The 21,867-nt window shown below is 41.1% G+C and overlaps 1 protein-coding gene across 2 annotated transcripts in view; it reads right to left on the reverse strand.

The window, feature by feature from the left end:
* ZFYVE26 (zinc finger FYVE-type containing 26) overlaps positions 1–21,867 on the reverse strand; it is a 3,506,023-nt gene that overhangs the window by 639,160 nt on the left and 2,844,996 nt on the right. The gene's annotated exons all lie outside the window — the stretch shown is intronic.

Below are 21,867 nucleotides of genomic sequence, written 5' to 3' on the forward strand. Positions count from 1 at the left end.
AAAGAAAGATCTTCTGGATGGGAAGCACAGGGAATGGATTCCTCTGCATCAGAATCCTCCTAAGTAGATAGAAGGCAAATCCTGATAATCAGAAGGAGAAGAAATATCAGATTCCTGATCAGAAGAATCAGAAAGAAAATCAGTTCTAGGTCTCTTAGACAGGGAAGGCTGGTTTCCCCTAATTAAGGTAATAAGGTCTTCAGCCATTCTAAGTATTTGTTTTTGAGGCATATGGGCCTCAGCCTGCAGTTTGGTCGTTGTTTTTCAAGGCGTAGTCCGAGTTTATGGCCTGGAAGAAACTGATGGCATTAGTTTAATATGAATGTTCGTAAGCCTGAATACATGCTCAGAAGCCAGTGCCTGCACAGCGGCTCTGGACCCATCCAAGGTAGAGACATCCGCAGGTTCCATAGTCGAAGAAGCATCTCGCGGCATACCGGACTCCGAATGGATCTCAGTAGAGGCCTGCGAATCTGAAGTAGCAGGTATTAGGGGCTGCGAAAGCGCCTCACTGAGTACCAGCGGACTGGTGATTAGCTTAATGGAAGCATCATCAGCAGTTTTGGATCTATGCAGTCTGTCTCTGTCTTTATCCTTATGTTTTTTCAGAAGATCAGTAGTCGGATGGCTTAACTAAGCCATTTCAGAGTACACAGATAGAGTACAAAAGTAATTGGCTGCAAAAATAGCCCGACGACGAATAGTTTGGGCATTGAACAAGGCACAAAACCGACAGCGAGGAACATCATGGTCTGGGCCTAAACAGGGGATGCAGTACGAATGAAAATCTCTATGAGGTATTTGCTTTCCACAGGTAAGACAATTGTTAACTTTTACTGACATCGGTTAGAGCAAGAAAAAGGATCCCCAACAGGGCACTTATCTTTTTTGAAGACTTCGGGTCTGAAACTCGAAAACGAAAATTTCAGTAGACGGCTGACCAGCACTTGCGAACTGCTTCTGCTTCGAGCACCACACGGCAAGAAAGACTGATGTAATGGTGTCGGCTGCATGTTTTATACCCCTGATGACTTGACATCATGGAAGAAGACACAGTATCTGATGCAGAAATCCGAAGACTCTGGTATTCAGGCTGGCTGAGGGCTACCTGCAGGCAGATAACCCAAATGTGATGACTGCAACAGTGAAACACGAAGAACATCTGATGTAGAAGAGAAAATAGTGGAACAAATTAACAGTTTCAAGTACCTAGAAGAGGTAGTTGAGGAAAAGGGAAGTCTGAATAAGGTGGTCAAAGCTAGAATCAGAGAGGCAAATGGCACACAGTGGCAGGGACAGTGTATGACAGAAGATGCCAAAGATGATGAAAAGTAAGTTGTACAAAACAGCAGTGTGACCAGTACTATTGTATGGTACAGAAACCTGAGCAGTGAAGCAGTAGTAGTTGAGAAGGATAGAGACGATGGAGATATGGACATGAACTGCCTCAGATGGATGCTAGGATGCACATTTTTGGACAGATGAAGAAATGAGGACATGAAAGCAGAAGCCACAGTAGGTCCAACTGCAGAGAAGATCAAAGCGGAATGATTATGGTGGTTTGGACACTTGCAGGAAAGCAGAAAAAAGTCTGATGAAGATGATTTGGGACATACAGGAAGAAGACAAGAAGAAATGACACCATCCAGTAAGGAGATGAATGGACTGTGTGAGAGAAGACCTATGACAGTCACACATGACTGTTGAAGAAGGTAGGAGAGTTGAAATGACACCTCAACCCCATATAGAAAATGGAAAAAAGTGGTTGTTGATGATAATGACAAAGATGTGATAGAATATTTTTTCTTTTTTTATTTGTATGACTTGACCAATGTCTTTCCTTACTAAACTTAACTGGTCCATTCTCTCTTCATTGAGTCAACAGTTATCCACTCCATTTGCTTCTCAGTGGAGGCAAAAGTCAGGTGTTGGGAAGTAGGACAGTCAGCAGATCCTGTGGACCTGACAAAGCTGTAGCTCCTCAGCAGCCTTTGAGTTCTGCTATGGCTGCCTTGGGAAATGCATGTGCAATCTGCAACCTCCTGATCAAGTAGAACTCCACTTGATCGGGAGGTTCTGCTAGCACTTCTCAAGGCAGCTATAATGGAGGGATACACCTGCACCAACTGACCAAACAGCACACTGCTTGCAGCAGGTACACACTAAGCCCCTTATGCTGCCAATTATGCACCTGCCTTCCTGTAGTATATAAACAGCCACCTTTCCCTATGGATGGGTGCGCCAGCATCGGTTGCTCACTCCCATCCTCTTTCACCAGATTCCTCCAGTGCTCATGCCACTAGTTAAATATGGGTCATGTGGGAAGCAGTCTGGCCTTTATTAGTATGCACCATGAGGCTAGTTCTGATAAGAGTTAATGAAAAACCCAATAACCCAATATAAAGATATGGTCATATATGAATACACAAATTGTACGCATGCGTGTGTGCGTGTATGTATGTATGTAAATATATATATATATATATATATAGATATATATTATACACACACACACACACACACACATATATATATATATATATATATATATATATATATATAGAGTCTATATTATAATCTCAAAGGCTTAAAACTTTGAATCACTAAAGATCGAACTTTAGTGATTGATGTCTTACCATCGAAACCAAAAAAAAAAAAATACTAAATAAAAAAAAAAACAACTAAATAGTGTGTAGGCAGGGAGGCACGCCCCCCCTGCACCGCCCCCCATATAAATGTACCAACTCCGAGAACGCACTACATTGAAGTAAATGGAAATCTCCCCCTACAGAGACTTTTCGTTTAAACATTCGATGTAGTGCGCTTTCAGTATTCTCGTGTCGACAATATTGTACTCGATATTGTCAGACTTTGAGATTTTAATATAGACCCATATATATATATATATATATATATATATATATATATATATATATATATATATATATATGCATGTGTGCGTGTGCATGCATGTATGTATACTATATGTATGATAGACATGGAGAGGGAGAGAGAGAATGTGTGTGTGAGAAATACTGAGTTACCATCTTGATTGCTCAAACAATATGTGATTCTATACAAAAAAAAGTGTGAATTTTAAATGAAAATGTACAATGATAAAGCATGCACAGAAGAGTCAGTAAGAAGTGATTATATCACTGCAGTAAATGAACAAGAATGAGACTACTAAGAAAGCAGTGCTTTCAATAAGTAACTAGAGAGAAACATTCCTTGCATCAAAAACACTGAAGGGTTGTCTGCACTGTAGGCATAGAGGGATAAACCCTCGACTATGGCCCAGGCAACCAGAGCTCAAGATGCAGCTTGGGTGCTTGATAGCACAGTAAGGAGGATGTGGGTGCTCATCCTAGGGGTATGTACACTCAGATGCCAGTTGATTTGCCTGGAGGAGACTAGTAAATAAAATATGGTTGTGTAAGCTGCACTTTCCCATAACAGTAGATGTTGAACTGCCATTATCGCATCTGAGCCTGCTGATTTCCCTAACTTCATTTTCCTTAGTACTGCTCTTTCTTCTTCAAGAGTGGGGTCCCCCTTCTTTTATTACAGGCTGTATATGTGGCAGTACAGTTTTTCTGGGATTTTCTTCATTTAGAAGCTGACGGTAGTATTCCTTACACCTGCCTCTGATGCCCCATATGGGCTGGTAAGCATGTTGTTGCTGACATTCCTTATGAAGTGTGTCTGATGAATATCTTCTTTATCTTTCTGTCTTTGTCTTGCAAGATTTGAGTTTGATACTGTTGACATCTACCGCCACTGTACATAATAAAACATTTTTAACTGAACTACAGTGTTTGTAGACTTTTATTCTGAAAGGTATAAGACGATTTGTCACAAAGGACAGACTAGCACTTGTTCAGCACATTTCTGGGTAATTAAAATATAAAGACATTCATTCCAACCTCATTTCAGTTTTTTTCCAGTTTATTTTCTGTATTCTACAGTCCTTTCAATTCTTACAGTTCCTTGATAAGAAATAAAAAGCTGATCAGCTTTCCCAAATGGTTTAGTTTTGTCAAGATAGTACATGAATATCCAGAGAATGCAGAAGCTTTTCTCCCTGGTATTTAGGTTCCATGTAGAAAACTGGGAGTGTGATCATTTGATTCAAAGTCTGAAAACAATATGACCATAAAAGAGGGGTTTGTTCTTAATGCGACCATATCTCAATGGAATATGAGGCAAGGTTCACCTACCATGAGCACTTGCAACTCAGATACGCTTCTCGTAGATGCCAGACAATTACAAGTACAGTTTTCCAAGACAAGAACCTTAAATCAGCTTGATGAATAGGTTCAAAAGGTAGCAGTCAACTTATCCAGCCCAAAGTTGAAATCCCAAGAAGCATCTCATTTACAAGGTCATTTTCAGTCTAAACCTCCTTTCAGAAACAGTGTTACCAGAGAAGAAAGAGGAGGATCCATGGTCAGACATGCTGAAATGGCTGCAAGATTTTGTAGAGGAATAAGACAGTTCAGAGGAAAGTAACTCATACAAATATTTGAGCTCTAGTGGTACAAAACATTCATGGACCCCTGGTTAATGTCTAGAAACCAACTAGAAAAATCACTTCCACTTACCAATACAGGGTTTTCTAATAGCAAGTTTCTTATCTCCTTTAGTACCTGATGCACATCCTCATGAAACAAGTGCCTAAAAGTATTAGAACTGAATCAGCAAGGCAGTTAATTCTAGCTCATTGAACCTGGGGTGTATCACACTCCCTTTGTCTTGTGTTAAGTAGATCCAGTTTGTGAGGAAGCTTGTGTTAACTTGTGTTTGGCCAATTCCATAAGATGGAAGAAATAGATGTGTAAAATCTTACCATAACCTTAGATGACCTTCTCTTCTATGTTGCAGTATTCTTTATATATGGGTATACACTCCACTCCAAGCGACCAGACATCCAGCCAGAATACAGCAACTTTCAGCTACTGCAGGTACGTGGGATGTTGCACATATGGTTTGTTGTACATCAGCCATAAAAGGACGTCCGCACATACAGTCCTCAGAACTGAAATACCCCAGAAGAACACCAGAGTAAGGAAAAAGGAAAATAATCTGCCATCCAAGGAAAGAGCAAAATATAGGGGGGGAAGGAGGGAGAGATAAGAACACTGCAACATAGAAGAGAAGGACATCTAAGGCTATGGTAAGATTTTACACTATTCTATGTCCTTCTATTCTAACGTTGCAGCATTCTTTACATATGGGAGAATACCAAAGCTTAGGAGGAAACTTGGGAGGAGGAAGTATCAGAAGAACTTTCTACAAAGCCATGAAGAATAGCTCTAGCAAAACCAGCCCTAGATTTAGAAATACTGCCCAGCTAGTAATGCTTGGTGAAAGTGTGAACAGAAGACCAAGTGGCAGCTTCCAAAATGCTATTATCCAAACCCTTAAAGAATGCACCATAAGATGCCACAGACCTAGTGGAGTGAGCCTTTACAGGAACAGGGAGAGTTTTACCATGAAACACAACAAAATTAAATACCCTTAGAAATCTAAGAGGAAACAGTCTGCTTGGAAACAGATAAACCCACAGCCCTGGGATGAAAGGAAACAAAAAGCTGATCAGATTTCCTGATAGCCTTATTTTTATCCAAATAAAACTTGAGTTGTCTATGCACATCCAAGGTGTGTTAGACCCTCTCACTGGAGGATTGTGGAGAAGGGAAGAAAGTAGGCAAGTGAACAGACTGATTAAGAAACAACTCATTCACCACCATGGGCATAAAAGAAGGATTAGTACTCAAAAAGACTCTCCTTATGAAAAACAAGAAAAGGTGAGAAGCCATCAAAGCATGAATCTTAGGAACCCTCTTAGCAGGGATTAAAGGTAGTAAAAAAACTGTTTCCACCTACAAAACTTAAAGAAGCTGAAGCTGCAGGTTCAAAAGGGGTCATAGTTAGCTTCTCTAAAATGTAATTCAAATCTCAAGGAGGTGGAACTAGTTTCCTGGTAGGATTAATGTGAAGGACGCCTTTGAGAAAAAGTTTTACTTCCAGTCTAAAAGCTTGAGGAGGAGTCAATGGCAGACAAGCAGAAATGGCTGACAAGTGAACTTTCACTGAGGAATAAGCCAAACCACTCTTAAGTAATTCACACAAGTAGGAAAGAACAACAGAGATAGCCACAGATTGGATCCAGATGATGTGAAAGACACCAAGTAGAAAATCCTTTCCATTTAGATAAGTAAGATCTTCTAGTATTGTGGTTTCTGGCCTCCTTCAGTACCCTAAGCATATCCTCAGAAATGTGACTGAAAGGAATCAAAAGGTTATCACCCATAGGCCACAGAGTCAGTTGTAAAATTGACAGATGTGGATGAAGCAAGGATCCCTTGTTCTGTGTGAGTAGGTCCACTCTGTGAGGTAACTTACGACAACTGCCCTTGGCTAAATATACAACAGGGAACCAATGCTGTCTTGGCCAAAAGGGAGTCACTAGAAAGATTTTTGGCTTCTCCTGCTGAATCTTGAGCAGAACTTTTTGAATGAGAGGAAAAGGGGAATGCATAAAGAAACATCCCCTTTCATGAGAAAGGCAGGGCGTCCACTTTCCAAACCAGAGGATCTGGGACTCTGGCACAAAAAAGGAGAAGTTGTTTATTCACAGGGGAGGCAAAAAGATGCACTAGAGTTGTACCCTACCGATGGACCAAGTCCAGAAACACATCCCTGTGAAGCATCCATTTGTGGGATTCAGTCATGGACCTGCTTAGTGTGTCTGCCACAATGTTCTTATCTGAAGGGATACAAACTACCTGAAGACTCGCTTGATACTTGACAGCAAGATCCTATACCAGAAGTGCCAACAGGCAAAGAAGATAAAATCTTGTTCCTCCCTGTTTATTTTGTATACCACATCACTGTGGTATTTTCTGTGAAAACCTTGAGAGGTCCTAGAGAAAAGAGAAAAGATGATGAAATTCCTGAAGAGCCAGCATAATAAATGTCATCTCTTTGACAATGATGTGTTCCTTCTGCTGAACACACGACCACACTCCCTGAACTTTTAGGGAGCCAAAAGCTGCTCCCAATCCACATCTGAAACATTTGTGAAAAGATCCTGAGAGGGAAGAGGGGGATGAAAAGGGAGCCCTGGATTTAGAGAACTGCTGACTCCTGAAGTTCCTTCTAGAGACAAGGAAGAGGAGGAACTATAAAGTCTAGAGGATGTGCATGTTGAAGTCACACTGACTTCAGAAACCACTGAAACTTTCTTACGTGAAGTTTGGCCAGAGGGAGCATTGGAATGGTGGAGGCCATAAAACCCAGAGCTCACAAAAACTCACTTGCTGTAATGGAAGCCAGAGGAAGAAGACTTTGAAAGAAGGAAATGAAAGTTAAGGCCTTTGGAGGAGGCAGAGATGCCAGCACTGGCACTGTCTGAATCCTGCAACCCAGAAAGATATGATCCTGAGAAGGAGTCAGAGAAGACTTTTTGAAGATTTTGCAACAGGATCTCTGGAAACAAAGCCTGAATCAGCAGATCGTCCAAGTAAGGAGATATATGGATCAGATCCCTTGAAGCCTAAAAACGCAATCACAGGAGCAAGGCATTTGGTGAACACCCTTGGAGCAGTAGAAAGGCCAAAGCACAAAGCAGATGATTGAAAATTCCAGGAAGCAACAGAGAAACGCAAAAACTTCCTGAAAAGATGATGGATCGTAATATGGAGATAAGCATCCTTGAGATCCAGAGACACCATATAGGCCTGGGGGAGCAAGAGAGGAAACAGTCTCAAAGGACAACATGCAAAAGGAGGGCACCTTCAGAAAGATGAGAGAGGTCTAGAACTGGTCTCCAAGTATCCTCTTTTCTGGTTACTAGAAACATTCTTAAGTAAAACCCCTTCCCCTTTTTGGGACACAGGCACGTTTTGAATAGTAACCCAAGTCAAAAGATCTCAAAGAACCCCTGGGAAAAAAGGGAGTTGTTCCTGAAGAGACTGAGGAATGCCCATAAAAGGGGGACGGGATTTTCACACCATTAAGTTTCCCTGGCAAATAATGGACAGAACCCAAGAATCCTGAGTAATCTGAAGCCAAACAGAAAGAGAAAGGTGAAGAGAAACAGGAATGTGGCTGGGAAGAGACGGACAGTCACACAGCATCTGGTTTATCCAGAAAGGAAGGTTTCTGAATCCCTTAAGTCTGAGTGGCCTTAGCAGGAGGAGCCCATTTGCCACTCTCTTTACCTTTACGATGAGGGTTAGACTGCCTGCAAACAAAGGCTGGCTTATTGGGGTAGTTTCGCAAATTTAGGTATATGGAAACAAACACATGTTTAAGCTCCTGTAAGGCCTTCCCCTTATCCTGAGGGGACTTAAACCAGCAGCTGCTTTCCCAAGCAAAAGGTTATTATCCAGAGGGGCATCCATCAACTTGGCCTTAGTATTGTCAGGTAAAGGCTGAAGGCAGTAACCTGGGTGAAGGAAGCAACTGAGAGGGTTTGTCAGAGGCTACAGACACCACAGAGGGGTCAGCAGCAGGACATTTGTACAAAAAAATAACAATCCTCAGGCACCATACAAAACCTCAGGCTTCCTGGCCTCAGGGAGCAAAGAATAAGGAGCTTTAGAGGCATTGGAAAAAGAACCCAACAAAACAGCCAAAACAGTACAAATAGGAGGTGGTCTTGGAGATTCCAACTGTAGCAACTCATAACACCTCTCATGGATGTCAGAAACCTGAGCAGAATCCCATTTAAAGAATGTCATCATCCTAGTGACTGTTTCTCCAAAGGAAATTTCTTCAAAAGGCATATCAGAACTATTAGATTCCTCCTCCTCTGATCTACAATCCAAAGGAGAAGGAAATTTGTGCAAGATAAAGCAGAGATTCCTCATCACAATCCGACTCCTCCTCAGAAGAATCCTGTTCTCTAGACCTTTTAAGGGGAGTGGAGGACCATGTGGGAGCAGGAACAAAAACCCCCTGAGGTGGTTTTAATGCTACTAAAGCATTAAGTAAGCCCCGAGTAAAGGCCTTCCATTCACTTTGTGGATCCCTAGGAGCTGGAGAAACATGCTTAGTTTTTTTTGTTTCTTTTTTAAAGGAATGTCTGCCCTATAAAACTTAGAAGACTCAGACTCCAGATGGCATTCAATAACCATAGTAGAAACTTCCTCCCTAACTAGAATCTGTGGAACACCCCTAGACCCCCCGGAAATAATAAACTGTAGTTTCCCCTTGAAATTCCAAAATGGACACCTGCAAAGTCTAGCCGGATGTGCAGCAAACTGGATCCTTGATGGCCCCCAACCTGGTTGTGGCAGAGGAATCTGACAACAAAGCCAGGTGAATCTCTGGGTTCTCGACGACCTTGGGAGAAACGCTCAGCAGAGGCTGGAGAACGGAAGATCCCGGTCTTAATTTTTTCACCACCTTCTTCCCTAACGTCTGACCCTCAGGGTGGGGTGGGAAGTGCCTTCCATTGTATCTTTAGCAAGAAACTTAAGGCGCTGGTTCTCAAGATACAAAGAAAGGGAAGAAAGCCTGCCATACACAGACATACATATATATATATATATATATATATATATATATATATATATATATATATATATATATATATACATAGAAATATATATATATATATATATATATATACATAGAAATATATATATATATATATATATATATATATATATATATATATATATATATATATATATATACATATATATATATATATATATATATATATATACACATATACATATATATATATATATATATATATATATATATATATATATATATATATATATATATATATATATATATATATATATATATATATATATATATATATATATATATATATATATATATATATATATATATATATACACATATATATATATCTATATATATATAAATATATATCCACACACATATATATATATATATATATGTATATATATATATATATATATATATATATATATATATATACATATATATATATATATATATATATATATATATATATATATATATATATATATATATATATATATATATATATATATATATATATATATATATATATATATATATATATATATATATATATATATATATATATATATATATATATATATATATATATATATATATATATATATATATATATATGTTCCTGGAGTTAATAAATTCAAATGCCATGGAACAACTAGTCACCGTTCCCACAAGAGGAGAAAATATACTAGATCTCATCATCACAAACATGGGGACAAAATGCTCCACACCGGAAGTATATCCCTCATTGGTGAGATCAGATCATAAACTAATCTCACTGGATATCCACATCCCGCCCCACCCCAAACAAAAAAGACCACAGTGAAGAACTTCTCTAAAGCAAACTTCACACTACTCAAGACTGGTGTGGTATCCTTCAAGGCCCCCGAGCCAGTGGAAACCACAACCCAAGCTGCGGAAGCCCTTACAAATGCCTTCTATGAACACCTCCAGGACTGCATGGATCAGGCAATCCCTAATAAAACCAAGACTCTTTCCACCAAGGGCAAACGTCCAGTCTGGTGGACCCCAGCCATAAACAAACTTTAGAATACGAGGAGAAAGCTGTTACATGATAGAGCAAAATCCATAAAAGAGAACACACCTTTGATCATTATTAGTAAAGAAATATGAGCACTCATAAAATCATCCAAGGCCAACTTTGAGAGAAAAACTGCCATAGATTCAAAAGACAATCATAAGGCCTTCTTCAGCTATGTTAGAAACCTGGGTGGAAACTCCCAGATATGCTCAGAATTAGTCCAAAATGATACAAAAATCACTGAACCCACAGACATTGCAAACATACTGGCAGACAGGTTCAGTGCAAACTTCACCCCCCTCTCCCCCCCCCAAAAGGAGAGATAACTATCCCAGCGGAGTGCAGCCTCTCAGACATCTCCATTGCGCAGGTGAAAGCTGCTCTCTCTAAAGCTAAAAACACAGCATCAATGGGACCGGATGGCATCCCCGGCTGTGTGCTACACGAACTCAATGAGGAACTAAACCCGCACATAAGGCAGCTGTTTAATCTTAGCCTTACCACAGGATACGTGCCCAAGGAGTGGCGTACGGCAACTGTGGCCCCACTCCACAAAGGCGGTGCCTCTACGGACCCTGGTAATTACCGCCCCATAAGCTTAACAAGCCTGGTCTGCAAAGCTATGGAGAGGATCATAATGGAACTCATAAACAAAGACATAGGGGACTTGCAGACATTGGACCCGACCCAGTTTGGCTTTGTCAAGGGCAGATCATGCCTTTTGAACTTGGTCGACTTCTTCGAAACAGTCACCAAGGCCATTGATGAGGGAAAGGCAGTCCATACAGCCTACCTTGACCTTGCAAAAGCTTTCGACACAATACCTCTCTCGGGTATTATAGAGAAACTTTCCAACTTAAATGTAAACCCTTATGTCACAAGATGGGTTGCAAACTGGCTAAAGGACAGAACCCCAGGGTTAGAGTAGCTGGCGCCATGTCAGACTCCAAGCCAGACACAAGCGGTGTCCCACAGGGCTCAGTCCTTGGCCCCCTGTTGTTCGGCATCTACTTCTCAGAAGTACAGGCTAACATAGGAGGACTACGGCTGACAAAGTTTGCAGATGACTGCAAACTGGGAGCCATAGTGGAAAGTACATCGGACACAGATATCCTTCAGAGGGGTCTCACGGAAACTGATAGCTGGTGCCAGAGCCATGGCCTGAAGTTAAATGCCAAAAAATGCATAGTCATACCCTTCGGGAAAAACAAGGTAACCCCAAGCTACCATATAGGTGGCAATCCACTAAGCACAGAAGAGGTTATCAGGGACCTGGGGACCCAGATTGACAGTGGCCTTTCTTTTGACACTCACATTGCTAAAGTGGTTAGAAAAACCTTCTACATTGCCCACCTGATCATGAAGGGATTCGCATCCAGATCAAGTGAGGTTATTGTTCCCCTGTACTCTTCACTTATCAGACCAATGATCGAGTACAATGCCCCATTCGGGATGTGTCTCACCCGACACCTGCAGCAATTGGAGAGACCCCAAAAGTTCCTCACCAAAAGGATAAAGGGACTCCAAAATCTGTCATATGCTGCCAGACTGAAGAAACTCCAGCTCTATTCAGTCGCATACCGTCTGCTCAGAGGTGACCTGTGCCTGACATACAAGGCCATGTCCAACCCGGAATTAATGGGCATGCTCCACCTCAAAAAATCCAAATCTACCAGATCCACTAGAGCAAGCGACTTAAACCTTAGCACGGATATAAATAGGACTTGCTGGAGGGATAGATTTGTCACCCAGAGACTCCCTATGTTGTGGAATAAAATCCAGGTCCATGTGAGGCAGAGCACCTCGCTGGCTCTGTTCAAGAGAAATCTTGACCGGTGGATGGGAGATCGTAGGTTTACCCCGGGAATCATCTCTGTGTCACTGCTGGACAGAGGCACAACAAACTAATGGGCACAGTATTTTTTAACATAAGGGGTGGCGTAAGCCACAAAAAACTCCGGGCTAGGCTTATAAATGCCTTAGGGCAGATAGCCTAGTATAAACCTATGAACCTATGAAGGGGTTTCGGTATGAACACCTGTCAAACTGAACAGGACATATGGTCGTGAGAAGCCCCTAGGCAGAAAAGACACTTATTGTGGAGGGCTTTATGGGGCTCTGTCTCCTGCTCTGGCATTTACCCATCTTGGATGACATTAACCCTTAACAGCAAAATAAAAAAAAAAAAAAAGCCAAGAAAGAAACAAATCTCCAAAGGGGTACTTATCTGCACTGGCTCGGACTTCAGAACAAAATGTAAGCGCATTCAACAAAGAATGAAAATGCATTCAAATTTGCAGGAAAGAGACGTAGGCAAACAGACCGACAATCAGAAGAAGCATTCGGACTGGTGGCAAAGACATTCCCAGGATGGTACACCTGGATGTCACCTTGATGCCCTATGCTATGTGAGCACTGCACAGGTGACATTCAGTTTACCTTAAAGCAACAGTAGGCTTTGGTATACTGGCTGGACGTCAGGCTTCCATGGCACGGAATTCATACATAAGGAATACTGCAGCAGTGAATGTAAGGACATCTCCTTGGTAAATGCTTTTATTCCCTTCTTTCTAGGAACAGCGGGAGTGGAGGCAGTAGAAGCAACACAAGTTATAATTCCAAAGACACAGCTCCCTAAACAAAGTCTGAGGCATCTGCTATTACAGACTACAACTGAGTCAGAAGGTAGAATGAGACACCTGGATTCAGATAAAAGTGGTCTCTACAACAAAACAATTCCTTTTTTACAAGTCCCAAAACTGGAATTTGGAAGGTTAGGAGGTATTGGTGATCAAGACGAGGAGGATGAGTTTGAGGGCAGCACCAAGGATCAAATGGTGGAAATTGAAAAAGGGTAATTGTGAGGTGGAGTTCAGGGAAGAGTTAAGACAGGCACTGAGTGGCAGTGAAGAGTTACCAAATAGCTGGGTAACTACAGCAGAGCTAGTAAGACAGATGGCTAGAAAGGTGCTTGGTGTAACATCTGGAAAGAGGAAGGAGGACAAGGAGACCTGGTGGTGAAATGAAGAAGTACAGGAGAGTATACACAGAAAGAGGTTGGCGAAGAAGAAGTGGGATTGTCAGAGAGATGAAGAAAGTAGACAAGAGTATAAGGAGATGAGGTGCATGGCAAAGAGAGAGGTGGCAAAGGCTAAGGATAAGGCATATGAAGAGTTGTATGAAAGGTTGGACACTATGGAGGGAGAAAAAGGACCTGTACTGATTAGCTAGACAGAGGGACTGAGCTAGTAAAGATATGCAGCAGGTAAGGATGATAAAGGATAATGAGGGAAACTTACTCACAAGCGAGGAGAGTGTGTTGAGCAGATGGAAAGAGTACTTTGAGGGGCTGATGAATGAAGAGAATGAGAGGGAGAGAAGGTTGGATGATGTGCGGATAGTGAATCATGAATTGCAGTGAATTAGCAAGGAGGAAGTAAGGACAGCTATGAAGAGGATGAAGAATGGAAAGGCTGTTGGTCCAGATGACATACCTGTGGAAGCATGGAGGTGTTTAGGTGAAATGGCACTGGAGTTTTTAACTAGATTGTTTAATGAAATCTTAGAAAATGAGAGGATGCCTGAGGAATGGAGAAAAAGTGTTTTGGTACAGATTTTTAAGAATAAGGGTGATGTACAGAGCTGTAGTAACTACAGATGGATTAAACTGATCAGTCACAGCATGAAGTTATGGGAAAGAGTAGGGGAAGCTAGGTTAAGAAGGGAGGTGATGATTAGTAATCAGCAGTATAGTTTCATGCCAGGAAAGAGCACTACAGATGCGATGCTTGCTCTGAGAGGGTTGATGGAGAAGTACAGAGAAGGTCAGAAGGAGTTGCATTGTGTCTTTGTGGACTTAGAGAAAGCATATGACAGGGTGCCTAGAGAGGAGTTTTGGTACTGTATGAGGAAGTCGGGAGTGTCAGAGAAGTATGTAAGAGTGGTACAGGATATGTACGAGGGTAGTGTGACAGCGGTGAGGTCTGCGGTGGGAGTGACGGATACATTTAAGGTGGAGGTGGAATTACATCAAGGATCAGCTCTGAGCCCTTTCTTATTTGCAATGGTGATGGACAGGTTGACAGATGAGATCAGACAGGAGTCCCCGTAGACTAGGATGTTTGCAGATTACATTGTGATCTGTAGTGAGAGTAGGGAACAGGTGGAGGAGACCCTGGAGAGGTGGAGGCATGCTCTAGAGAGAAGAGGAATGAAGGTCAGCAGGACTAAGACAGAATATATGTGTGTGAATGACAGGGAGGATAGAAGAATGGTGAAGATGCAGGGAGTAGAGGTGGCGAAGGTGGATGAGTTTAAATACTTGTGATCAACAGTTCAGAGTAATGGTGAGTGTGGAAGAGAGGTGAAGAAGAGAGTACGGGCAGGATGGAGTGGGTGGAGAAGAGTGTCAGCAGTGATTTGTGACAGACGAGTACCAGTAAGAGTGAAAGGGAAGGTCTACAAGAGGATAGTGAGACCAGCTATGTTATATTGGTTGGAGATAGTGGCATTGACAAAAAGGCAGGAGTCAGAGCTTGATGTGGCAGAGTTGAAGATGTTAGGATTTGCACTGGGTGTGACGAGGATGGACAGGATTAGGAATAAGTATATTAGAGGGTCAGCCCAGGTTGGAAGGTTTGGAGACAAGATTATGTTGGTTTGGACATGTGCTGAGAAGGGATGCAGAGTATATTGGGAAAAAGATGCTAAGGATGAAGCTGCCAGGTAACAGGAAAAGAGGAAGGCCTAAGATAAGGTTTATGGATGTGGTGAGAGAGGACATGCAGGTGGTTGGTGTGACAGAGCAAGATGCAGAGGATAGGAAGAAATGGAAACAGTTGATCCGCTGTGGCAACCCCTAATGGGAGCAGCCGAAAGAAGAAGAAGGAGGAGGTACTGATATTGGAACATAGAGATTTTAGGTAGCACTTGTTTTTTAAATATTTCTGTTATGTGGAGTTTGTTTAGAGGAATCATGAGAATCATAGATGCACTGAATCCTAAAACCCAGAGAAATTCCTATGCCAAAGTGCTGGACTGATTGAAAAGACTCAAGAATAGATCTATGAATATATCTACTTTATCTTTCGGAAAAAAAGCTCTTTTAATGGACACATCCAGGAGATACTCCAAGAATACCATGCTGTGGAATGGAAGAATTCACAATATTTAATTTTATCTTGGAAACTCAGTCTGAGAAGGAAATCTCTTAACCAAGCAAAGGATTCCTGACACTTCGAAACAGACTTTGCAAAGGTAAGCAAGTTGTCTAAACAAGGGGAAAAAATGAATACCTTGCAGTATGTAAAATGCCACCACTGGAATCATATGCTTTGTGACTACCCCTGGGGTAGAGAATAACCCAAAGGGTAATGCAAAGAACTGAAACTGCAATTCAAACTCAAAAAAACTTACAAAGAAAGCATTTGAAAATTGTGGCTATAGAACTGTGATAACATCTTTTAAATCTAAGGTCACCAAGAAACAAAAGGGAAATAAGAGGTATTAAAGGATGTGAAGGGACAGACTTTTGAAAGTTGGAATTTCTACAAACTGATAAAGGAAAGAACCAGAATTTGTCACCACAAAGTTTCTTTCTTGATGCCAAAGCACCCTAGACTAAAAACCTTTCCCTGCAAGACAGAAATATGTGGGCAAAGTTATATTATGCCTTAGAGCCAGCAATGCTGAAAGACTGGAAAAACAAGGTAGTCAGATATGGATGACAAGGATTCTCTAAGACAGATAAGATTTCCACATCCATTACAACCCTAATGGACTGTTGCCAGAGAGAAATGGAGACCCAATAGAGGAAATATGGATTAATTTAACCCCCCCCCCGACAGGTGTGCTGTACTACACAAGGAATATAATTTAATACAATCAGGAAGGTATATCAAAGAACACATGTATGTTTCATGTGCAAGGGGTCTATGATTTGAAAACAGCCCAATGGTAATCTTTATCTGCCACAGGCCAGTTGCATTTTCTTTGAATGTGGGTTTCAATTAATGTGTGTTTACTTTCAAGGGCAGAGAAGTTTTAATGCTAAGTCTGTTTTCATTGTGAGACTGTATTGCTTTTTTCAGCAGATGTCTGTTAGTGTATTTGGTATAAAATGTAAAATAAAAGTTTTAAATGAAATCAAAATAATCATTGTAGAAGTAAAGCAGTATGCACATTACACTGTTATGTTAAATGGGGGAAAAGAGGTAAGTAATGGGACATTAGAATGGCTGCAGGGGGGAGGACTGTTTATGGGGGCCCCATTCGACCTTGATTTTGTGAGGGGGGGGGGAAGGCTGGCAAACTCAAAGACAACCCCAGGCGACACAAACTAACTATGCCACTGATCAGTAGGCCATGGAGAATGACTTTTGGAGGTCCTAGCAAACTATAATATTCTTTTGTTAAGATTAGAATATTGCCTACCATTAAATGCCCTATTTTTACCACAAGACCCACATACTGCAAGTCACCAAAAACAAAATCCTAAGGTTCATCATCTTCTCCCTTCCCAGTGGACATCATTGCTACACATTTAAAAAAAAAAAAAATGGTTACCATTTACTACAGGGTGTGGGGCCATATTTTGGTTGTCTGTTCTTCAGTTTGCATTTGAAAGTTGGTATCCCACAATTCCACTGGAGTGGGAGGGGTTACAGAACAGAGGAGAGGTCAGATCACAAAGCTGTCTCATTTGAAATAAAAATCAACTTGGAAAATCCAGCAAAACCTGTTACAGTTAGGAATAATTCTAACGCAAACTACATCTGATTAAGCAACAGTTTGTTAAAATTCAGTTCCCCGCTGCCTAACCCCAAGTTCACAACAGTCTATGTAGAACTGGACACTGAAACACAGTACAAACATGTAAATTGGTGGAAAGACACTGTTGTATCTACCAGAAGAAGCCCAAAACAACCCACACTTGTGGATTCCTAATATTAACAAAGTATATAACAAAAGGAAAAAAGTCATGGCTAAAATAAGAAGAGCAACTCTCATAATGTCAAAAGGTCACTAATTAAACTACTAGACAAGAACTAATTAAATCCATGGTCAAGATAGCATCTCAGACTAAAGACAACCACAAGGCCTTCTACAGCTATGTCCAAAACCTCAAAGGTATCATGCACAGCAGTGTGCTGTGCTGAAATCACCTTCACTGAGCACAGTGTCACAGCAAATCTGCTGGCTAACAAAATCAGCACAAACTTCACCCCCTGCAGAAAATCCCTACTAGCACAACCCCCCCCAAACTATCAACAGGGAGCAGGTTATGGTAGTACTTGCAAAAGCCAAAAACACAGAATCAGTGGGGCCCAATAATATCCTGGGCCATCTCCTACATAGTCTGAAACATGACCTATCAGGACCACGAGTCACTTTTCAACTACAGCCTCAGAACTGGCTATGTACCAAGAGAATGGAGGATGGTAACAGTTATCCCCCTTCACAAGGATGGATCATCAATTGGCCCCAGAAACTACAGACCTATTAGTCTAACTAGTCTAATATGCGAAGCATGGAATGAATTATCATAGAAATGATGAACAAAGACATTGGCAACCTACAGACACTGGATCCATCTCAGCTTGTTTTTGTCAGGAAAAGGTTATGCCTACTCAATCTTGTAGACTTTTCTGAGAAGGTAACCGAGGCAATGGATGAAGTGGAAATGGTGCATACCGCCTACCTAGATGTGGCTAAGCCATTCAATACAATAACTTATACTCAGGTATTATAAACAAACTCACTGAACTAGGCATAAATACATACATAACTCTGATTGCTGGCTGCCTCACAGGTAGGACCCAAGAAGTCAGGACTGGTGAGACCACCTCCACCAAGAGGCTGATCACCATCAGAGTACGACAGGGCTCACTCCTGTTTTACATCCACTTCTCAGAGGTCAAGGCTAATATCAAGAGTTTCTGCCTCACATAGTTTGTAGTTGACTGCAAATTGGGAACTATAAAATTCCCCCTATGACATCAACATCCTGCAAGGAGGGCTAATGCAGACCAATAACTGGTGCCATAGCCATGGATTAAAACTCACTGCAAAGAAGTGCATTATAGTGCCTTTTGGGAAAACATCAGCCCAAGCAAATTACTCCATTCATGAGAAACACCTAAGAGTTGACTCATCGTTAAGAGATCTAGGAACATATGTAGACAGTAATCTGGCCACTGATCAAGTAAGGGTAAGGTAGAGATCTTGTCAAGTCCTCCAAAGCTAATTACAAGGTAAAAATAGCCTCCCTAGTTAAGGATAGTCACAAAGCATTCTTTAACTTTGGCTGAAATCTAAAAGGGAATACCCAGCTATACCCTAAACAGGTTGTGGATGGCACCACCCATATTCAACAGGAGGTAATAGCTAACCTGCTAGCTGACAGACTTGGAACAAACTTCACCCTCTTGTCCCTTCCAATCATCCCCCAAAGTATACCTGCCATCATTCCTCAGCCTATTATCTCAAGACAGTAGGTCATTTGTGTGCTCTCCAAGGCTAAAACACGGCATGAATGAGACTAGACAACCTCCCAGGTTGCCTTTTAAATAACTTAAAACATGATCTAGCAGACCCACTTGGATCCTTGTTTAATCACAGCCTGGGAACTGGCTATATTCTGGCAGAATGCAGAACAACAACAGTAATCCCATTCCATAAAGAAGGAACATCAACTGACGCTAGGAATTACAGGCACATAAGCTTGACTAGCTTCATATGCAAGGCCATGGAAAGAATCATTATGGACCTTATTAACAAGGACATAGGTAATCACCAAACTCTTGGCCCAACTCAGTTTGGATTCATTAAAGGTAGATCATCCCTGATAAACCTGGCTGACTTCTTTGGGAAAGTCACCAAGGCCCTGGATAATCGCTGAGTCCTCCCATGATCTTGATACACTGCAGAAAGGGTTAACACAGACAAATGACTGGTGCCAAAGCCACAGATTAAAGCTAAATGCAAAAAATGCATTATTATTCCCTTAGGAAAGCTGACATCCCTGCTAATTACATTATAGACAGCATCCCCCAAGTGTAGACCCAGTGGTACTAGATCTGGGTACTAAGGTTGATAGCAATCTGAACTTTGGACAACACTTATCCACAGTAGTAAGTAAATCCTTCTATGTGGCACATCTTAAAAGTAAATGCATCGCATCTAGATATATGGATGTTTTAACTCCATTACACTTGGCCCTCACCAGACCAATAATTGAGTACAATGCTCCCTTTTGCATTGCACCTCACCAGACACCTGCAACAACTGGAGAGACCACACTGGTTTCTCACCAACAAATTACATGGTACACAAAGCAAGTCCTATGCGGAAAGATTGAAAGCCCTGTCACTGCATTTTGTCTCCTACAGGTTGCTGAGGGCTGACCTGTGGTGGTTTACAAGGCAGTCTCTGACTCAGTCCTGATGGAAATGCTGCACATTCATAAATCAAACTGCACAAGGGTCACTCACTCCAGGGATCTTAACTTAGCCTCTGACATGAACAGGTCATGCTGGAGAGACAGATACATCTCCCAGAGACTGCCACTTCTCTAGAAAAAGCTTCCAAATTTACGTGATCAAAGGATCCCCATGCTCTGGAATAGACCCCCCATCCATGTGAAACAGAGTCCATCCCTAACCCTATTCAACATAACCCTGACTATTGAATGGGAAATTATAAATTCATCCCACAGCTGTCCCTCATGTCTCCTATAGTTTGAGGCCAACAGTAAACATTCCCTAACATACCCACCCACATAACTTTTTAGCAACCCCTTAACTACCAACCCTCCAATGTACATGCACAAGTTACAAGGGGATTCAACTGGACCAGGTTACGTGGCTAGGCTTAAAAAGGCTCTCCCTTGACATATGTGCTAGCTCTCATGTGAGCCTGAAATTCACACACTTTCCCTTAATGCTGTCTGATACATAAATGCACCTGTGTGCCTGACTGAATATTGTTACTGAGCAATGAACAGTCTGGCAGGGCTGTCAGCATCTGCCAATCTGCCACAAACTATACCTCCTACAAACCAGCTAAGAGCGTTTCATGCAAGGAGTCAGGGTACCACCTTCCCCCACACGGAAGGAAACCTGGTAGTGGTCACACCTTCCCACTCTCCCTTACCAACTCCTCCAGCATATCAATAGCTAATGCATCCCAGTTTGTCTGGGTCACATTCACTGCATTATCCTAAGGCACCATTTAGCCAGCTGGGGTTACACACTTGTTTCCTAAAGTATTTGGGCTGTACTGATTTAATTATCTGACTTATTTATTTTATTTATTTTACATTTGTTGACCGGGCTAGTCTAGCTGGATATATGTCCATTTTCAGTAGAGGCCCGGGGAGATAAGCTCTAAAGTTTAAAATGAATTTACATTAAAGAAATACATGAAAATAACAGAGTAAAAGAAAGCATTACAACTGGAGACATAGTTATAAAGTGTAAAAATGCAGTAATTATAACATAAATGGTAAAAATATTGTGACAAAAATATTGTTACAAGTGACATTCTGTGAGAATACTAGCATAATGTACAGTAATAAGAGGATAAAGGAAATTAAGAGGAACTTAGCAGTTATGTAAGTACATCTAGTGGAATTCCATGTGGAAAGAATAATTATACAAAAACACACTTTTTTTTATTTTTTTTATATAAAGATAGTAGGAAGGAGAAATAGGTCAGTGGATGTAAATAAGAAGTAGATTTTGGGTTTTAAGGTATAGATTTTAGTCAAGTGTCAAGGAGCTAGAGTTAGTTAGGATTAGTACAGGGGCACAGCCATTGTGATTTGAGGTAGAGCTTAAGTCTCTTTTTAAAGAGAGATTTTGAGGGAATAGTAGAAAGTTCAGAGGGAAGCAGGTTCCAGTGTTTTCCAACAGTGTTAGAATAAAGAGAATCTCCAGCCTTGTTGTTTGCTTTGTCAATATTTACAAGAAGTTTGTGTGTGGATCTTGTATATAAGCATCAATCAATGTCCGTTTAATTTGCTTCCAAAATCTACAGCTGCTGTAAATTGTGCCCCAAACCTTCCACATTCTGAAAAGTTTTTAAGATAAGCTAAGATGTCGCTTCCTTGATGCTTTACCCTGCCCTGCTACACAGTTTTTTTCTGCAGCTGCACCTTTGATACTTTAACTTCTTGGCAGCCCCATCTACTGACTTTATTGCTTGTGAACTGTGGCATGTGTTAGTCTTTAGAAATACTTGAATATGCAATGTTTAGTGCCCATCTTAAA

Source organism: Protopterus annectens, chromosome 6.part0, assembly GCF_019279795.1.
Source record: "Protopterus annectens isolate FY-2018-M chromosome 6.part0, PAN1.0, whole genome shotgun sequence".
NCBI classification, from domain to species: Eukaryota; Metazoa; Chordata; order Ceratodontiformes; family Protopteridae; genus Protopterus; species Protopterus annectens.